This window comes from Meleagris gallopavo, chromosome 2, assembly GCF_000146605.3.
Source record: "Meleagris gallopavo isolate NT-WF06-2002-E0010 breed Aviagen turkey brand Nicholas breeding stock chromosome 2, Turkey_5.1, whole genome shotgun sequence".
Lineage (NCBI taxonomy): Eukaryota > Metazoa > Chordata > Aves > Galliformes > Phasianidae > Meleagris > Meleagris gallopavo.
The window spans coordinates 104,461,378-104,468,319 of NC_015012.2; the positions used below are offsets into that span (position 1 = coordinate 104,461,378).

Below are 6,942 nucleotides of genomic sequence, written 5' to 3' on the forward strand. Positions count from 1 at the left end.
TGCTATATTACTTGTCTAAACATAATTAATTTACAGAAGAACCAGAGAACCATATGAAATCATCACATCGTGCCACATGACAGATCTAATTAATACAATCTAGGGAATTCCTTTGTTTTTACTGAATATGAAAAATAAACTAATCAAATCACCTTTTTCCTATTTTTTTTTTTCCATACAGCAAGCTTTGTATATACAATATTGTTTCTGCTTCCAACAACAACAAAAGTGTAAAATCAAGCCAAGCGCCATTTTCAGTGACATTTCTGAATTCATTAAAGCCTTTTATTTATTTTGGGCCTTCAAAGGGATTATCGTCACTGCATCTTCAAAAAACAGAACTTGATGCCAACGCTGTCAAGTTTGGGTAAACTGCTTTAGAGGTTAAGGACATAACCACTCATCAGCTGTCAGTGGTGCTGGGATCCCGTTGTGCTCAAGGGATGTCCATGCAGAACACATTCTGATTACACCAAAATATGGATCTGAGAATACAGTTGCACACACCCAGGAAAGATTCACAGAATCATATCACAGAATCATAGGATGGCCTGGAAAAGGACCACAATGCTCATCTATTTTCAACCCCCTGCTATGTGCAGGTCGCCAACCAGCAGACCAGGCTGCCCAGAGCCACATCCAGCCTGGCCTTGAATGCCTGCAGGGATGGGGCATCCACACAACATTCACCTGTGAGTATTTTACAAAGAACACTTAAAAATGACCTCTGTGGAAAAACAACGCATGGACACTACGATGGGAAAGGCACTGATTGGGAAAGAAGGCGTGCAAACAGTATAAACACAAAGTGTGCTCTAAAAAGCTGGATTCTCATAACCTTAATTTAAAAGAGAGGAGCTGCTTGCTGCCAAGCCAGTTCCAGTCCTTATTCCTAACCAGTGAGTCACAGAACACGGTGCTTCACCTGATCCTTCACTTCTTCCATACACCAGAGTTCTTCAAATGACATTTGGAGAGATTTCACACACCAAATCCATTCCAGGAAAGTCTAACTCTTCATACACAGAAAATGAGGCTTCACACTGATTGCACTCCAGTGCACACTGGGACTTCGTGCTCAACTTTGCAGTAAGTTGAGCTCTGAAACGCTCCAGTTTGGCACTTTGCAGCATTATGCACACAGCTCCTCACTATTCAGCTTGAACACACAAGTCATACAAGGATGCAGCACAACCTACTGGGTTCAACCCTTTGAAAGGGTAGATAACAGCAGGACAAGGGAAAATGGCTTTAAGTTGAAGGGGGAAAGATTTAGGTTGGATGTCAGGGGGAAGTTCTTTACAGTGAGAGTGGTGAGGTGCTGGAACAGCTGCCCAGAGAGGCTGTGGATGCCCCGTCCATCCCTGGAGGTTTTCAAGACCAGCTTGAATGGGGCCCTGGGCAGCCTGGGCTGCTCTGAAATGTGGAGGTTGGCGGCCCTGCGTGTGGCAGGGGATTGGAGCTTCATGATCCTTGAGGTTCCTTCCAACCCTGGCCATTCTATGACTCTATCATAACTGTTTCTACTACAAATATTTCCAGACCACCCTAAAACCCTACTACAGCATCTCCCATCATCACAAGACACATGTCTGGGCTTCAGCCCTCTGCTGAGCACAACTCAGAACACAGAGGCAGCCTGGGGGACTCATCCTGCAAAGTTCTGCTGCAAATCTCAGCTCAACCCCCAGAGATCAGCAGCCCCAAGGCCTCCCAGCCCACAACAGGCTGAGCTCCACTGAGTTGTTTATTTTCAGGCACAATTTTTCCAGCACGATTTAAAATAACCGCTCACAAGCACGTGTCAAAATCCTTTTCAGGTTAAGTCAGATCTTTTTTTTTTTTTTCCTTCCTTTAAAAAAACTTCAAAGCCAAACGCTGCGCGGCACTTCCAGTAATACGCTCATCTCTCAACTTCTTCGAGACCTTTGAAGTCTGTTGATGAAACTGGATGTAAAGTCTGAGATGGAGAGCGGAGCGTGGGCTCTGGGAGGAGGAGAGGGCAGGCAGCAGTGAGCACAGAGCTCACAAGAATGGAGAAGAAAGAGAAGAATTCCGAGCTGTGAGATTCCTCGTGCGCTCTACGTATGAATTTAATTGATTTAAAGGTCTGAAAAGCTCAGGGCTTTTCTCTTATTTTTTAATTCAGCCCGGTTATGTCAACAGAAAAGGGAAAATAAGATAGAGAAAGATGGTCAGCTTTCATTCTTAAGCCTCCAGTGCAGAGTTTTAGTGGAAAAATTACAGTCCCCTCTTATTTTTGTATTGAAACACAGCACAGCACTGTGACACCTTGAGATGCGGCTCTGCTTTGCTGTGGGCTGGCAGCTCCTTGCCCTCCCCAGGCCCTTATTTCCCAAAGACAGCATGCAAGAGACAACGCAGATGTCAGGTGTGTGACATTACCAGCACTTACCCACTCTCAGACCATTTCAAATCAAGGCAGGGCTGGGACTGCACATGTATCTCTCTATTCACAATCAAGAGCTGAACTTCACGTTTGCAAGCAAGCTGTTGATTTGTTTGGCTTTTAAACAGCCCCTCGCCCATCCCTGCGTCACAGGAATACAAGAAACGAGCCTACTTCTTTCTCTACCTGCAACACTGCTTTATTTTTTGGAGTCTTTCCATTCTGAAAATTCATAAAGGGACCCCTGGAATTTCAGACATCAAGCTAAAAAAAGGGGAGAAAAAAATGAATCCAAAGAAACCCAGGTCTCAGCTCACTTCATAGAATATTCCATGCCATATAATTCCACATAAGCACAAAACACACATAAATAGCTGAGCACAGACGTTGTAACGATTTGTGTTCGCAAGCCAGCTGCAGGATCAGCCCTGACCGGGACACTTGTTTAAAACACAACCTGGTGCATAAGGATATTTTTTTTTCCTCTCTAGAAAAGTGCAAACACATCCAAGAACCCTTCCACTTGTCAGCTGTAAGCAGACAATTTATGGATCTTCAGAGCAAAATATGGATACCGGAGAGTTCACTGATGCAAGCCAGCAAACTGCTTTCATTTCCTGGATCACCTTCCTGCAACTCCAGCTTGCTCCATTAAATCAAGGCAAATCTCTGCATGGACACACTGGTTTAAACCTGACTGCCAGGACAGCTTACAGAGCCTAATAAACCAGTTTTAAACAGATTTAAGAATATCTGTGCAGATTTACAGACGCTGGTGCACAAATCCACGTCGTTTAGGCAGTGTGACCGTGCCAGGGTGGGGATCTGACTCCAGATGAGGATGCTCACTGCCACGTCCCTTCCCCAGAGCATCTCCCCACACTCACCCAAGGGCACCTGAGGGGAATGTCCTGCTGCTCCCTGCACCGAAATGTGCTGGAGTTGCTTCCCAGTCAATTGGGTGAGCGCATGAGAGCCCACCTGCCTCGCAGACGAAAGAGGAGGACAAATATTGCAGGATTATCAGCACAGAAGCTATTCAGCCTGCATTTTCCCTGCAGAGCGCGTTGGCTTTCGCCCAAAGCCAAGCAAAGCCTAGTTTCTAACCTACATTCCCAGCCAGGTAAATTAGTTCAGGCTTCAAGAACCTCCAAACCAGTTCAGCAGATTCCCCTTTGCAAATGACAGGAGCGCAGGTAAATGGCGTGGTGCTGACACATCCCTTACACTCAGACCAGGGCTCAGAAGCCCTTGAGTGCTTTGAGTTTTGTCCCACACCGTAGCCACAACATTTCACACGTTCACCTCTACGTGGAGATGCTGCAGCAGCGGCACAAACCTGTTCTCAAAAGGTCTGATTCACACGCAAGGCTCCGTGCATAAACTTTGGAAGTGTTTACAAGCCAGCCTTCATTTTTTACTATTGCAGCTATAGGCAAACAAACTATTCCAGATCCTGCTGCACTGGGGGAGGAGGTGAAAGCTTCCTGGCTGCTCTCACACTCGCACAAGCCCTGCAGCATGCTGCTGCAGCTCCAAGCTTCAGCACAGCCATTCATGTGGATCCTCCCCAGTCCACTTTGGCCCCAAGGGCCCCAACACACCTCGCCCCCAGTGAACACCCCCCAGCCCACTTAGGGCCTAAGAGATCCCTCCCAGTCCCAACGGATCCCACTTCAGCCCCAATGCACACTCCCCAGTCCATCTGCTGGGACTTCTGGCTGCCCTGCTGCTGCCCCATCGCAGTTCAGCTCCTCCACCTCTTGTCTTTAGTTTAAGCTGCAAGTTTTTAGAAGCAGAACCCACTTTTGCTCCATTTTTCCATTAATCCCACCCCACTGCAAACCAGGCTGGGACTGCCAGGTGCTGCAGCAATACAAACAACATATAACAAGCACTAAAAGTCGCTTGTTTGCATCTGCCAACAATTACAGTTTGTATGTAGAAGTGGGGGCCACATGCTGCTGGGTATATCACACACTACATTGGCCTTTCAGGAATACTTGGTTAGAATATTTACCTGTTACTCCATGCCATTCCTGCTGAAAATCCTGTCTTTAAAGGAAAACTCCAACTTGAAAATCTATTTTGTTTTAATTCCTCCTCTTTGATCAAAGAGATAAGAGCCACGCTTCAAAGAAACACAAAGTCAACCAGGCAAAACAAGAATAACTCGTAATATAAATAGTTTCCTTAAACAAAATATACTGTTTTTCAGCTGGCAAACTATTTATGCAGGGGACAGGGTATTTATAGCAGCAACACTCACACCTTCATTTCTGACAATCCCTGCACAAGCTCATGCAAATCACCCCCCTCAGATCAGCAAGCAACGAGGTGCTGATCTCCAGCAGATCAGTTCGTTGGAAATATGCCTGTACAATTAAGCCTAGCCATCCCAGAGGCATCAAATATTTGTAAGCAGCCCACCCAAGAGCCACGCCGAGAGACCTCAGGAAAGTCAACAGAGGGCACATGTTCCCCAACGTGGACTTTTACAACGTGAGAATGACAGCGATACGACTCCAATAAACCCTGAGTGGAAGTGTATGACTAATTTTACGAATTAGTCACGCAATTGTGAGCATGTGTCTTAGCATTATCAGAGGGCAAGGCTCGGGGAAAACATGAGCACTACAATCAAAGCGAGTAAGATGCAAAGGCCTTCTGCCTCCCCAGCCCCCTGCTCCCCTCCTGGGATGCCTGTTTGTTTTGGAAGCGGGCATTTGTGCTGCCATACTGTTTGGCAACATCTTCCAAACAGCAGATACCCATCTTGAGCAAATAAGTTGAGATTTCACATTTCATCATGCCCGTCGGCTGTGAGCCAGGTAGGGTGCTGCCAAAGTTACTACTGTTTATTATCTACCATTGAGAGCAGTTTGTCCCTTGAAGTGGCAACTTAAACTTTAATCAGTTTCACGAAACAGAGCTGAAGGGCTTTGCCACTTCCTGGGCTGCCCAGCACATGTGTGGCTTTAACTCTCCCTTTTGTGGCTTTACAATGTTTCCCTGAGCAAAAGGCCTGGGTATACAGCTATCTATGCACCACTACACAGCTCCATACTAAGATACACTTTTTACTTTCACTTACACAAGAGCAAGCTGACCTTTAGAGAGTGTATATAGTTACGGAGGCAAAAAAGCACAGCCTCTGATCTGCAGTGGGATGGCACATCTCTACAGAAGTCAACAGAGCATCTTTCTTTCTCATGTAAGTTTATCGACCCAGAGAAGGGTGGGTGCCCCATCCCTGGAGGTGCACAAAGCCACAGATGGGCCTGAGCAGCCCGAGCTGGTGGAGACACCCAGCTCATGATGGAGGATGGGGGGCTGTAAAGTCCCTTCCAACCCGAGCCATGCTACGATTCTATCACCTTGCAACTGGAACATGTCAGGTGTATCACTCTTTCATTCATATATAACATACATACACACACACATGCAAATTTCCTACACACACACGTATATCCTGCCAGCCCACGCTAACCAGGACCATTTTTTAGCCCCGACCAGCAACACAAAGAGCTGAGCCCTGAGCCGGGCTGAAGAACATGCAGGCACCACCCACTCCAGCCCAAATTTCCAGTGACAATCCACTTTGCTGTGTCACTCTTTTATTTATTATTATTCTTCTTTTTAGGCTGTGCCATATTTGAGAAGCGAAAATCCAAATCCCTACCGCCGACTGATCGAACTTCCAATGGAAGCGAGCAGAACCCAACTGGAATCACCACCTTCCTGCCTCCAAACCGCGCTCCGCTGGGCGCACAACAACCGCAGGAGCATCGCACCGCCGTGACCCACTTCTTACTGCCGAAAGGTCAGAGCACACCTCGGAAACAGAGGGATTTCGGCACATCTAACAGCCGACGTCGGAAGGAAGGAAGCAGCTTTTCCGCAACAGATTTTCTACCGCTAAATGTCACATGCCAGCAGGCAGTTCTCTCCCCCCCCCCACCCGCACACAGCGCTGCAGGGTCACTCATTGCACTCGTGGGAGAGAGACGGAGCACAGCGAGGACCCAAAACTTGGGGCACGCCACATCTCCTCCAACGACCAGCACCATTTCTCACCCGCGGAACCCTAAAAGAAATCGGAAAGCACACGGCTTCTTTCCAACCCCTCCAACTGTCAGTGTTCAACTTGCAGCTGGAGGTGGGTCACCGGGGAGGGGGTGGGGGACTGGGGTGGGAGGGGGTGCAGCGTGCAAACAAAGAGCTGTCACCGTGTCACCACCGCCCCGTCACCGTGCCACCAGCGCCGTGTCACCGTGCCACCAGCCCCGGGGGCGGCAGGCCCGCACTCAGCCTTCAGCCATCTTCCCCAGGCTTCCGAGGGGCTGCGCAGAAGTGGGGGGAGTGGGGGGATGAGGATGAGGATGGGAGGGAGCGCTGCTTTTCCTCACTTTATTCCATCCATTTTCAACATTTAAATATGATTTTAAAAAGAAAGAAGGAGAAGGGATGGGGGATGTTTAGGCCCCGCAGCGCTCGACCCGCGGATCTTCCCCCTCCACCCCCCCGTTCTC

The 6,942-nt window shown here is 48.0% G+C and overlaps 1 long non-coding RNA gene across 1 annotated transcript in view; it reads left to right on the top strand.

Annotated features, from left to right (window-relative positions):
* The first annotated feature begins 6,263 nt into the window (after nucleotides 1-6,263).
* The window catches only part of LOC109366337, an 11,280-nt gene continuing 10,601 nt past the window's right edge, over nucleotides 6,264-6,942 (top strand). Inside the window, exon 1 of the long non-coding RNA XR_004159024.1 lies at nucleotides 6,264-6,569. This is a non-coding gene — a long non-coding RNA (uncharacterized LOC109366337). The remainder of the gene's footprint in view (nucleotides 6,570-6,942) is intronic.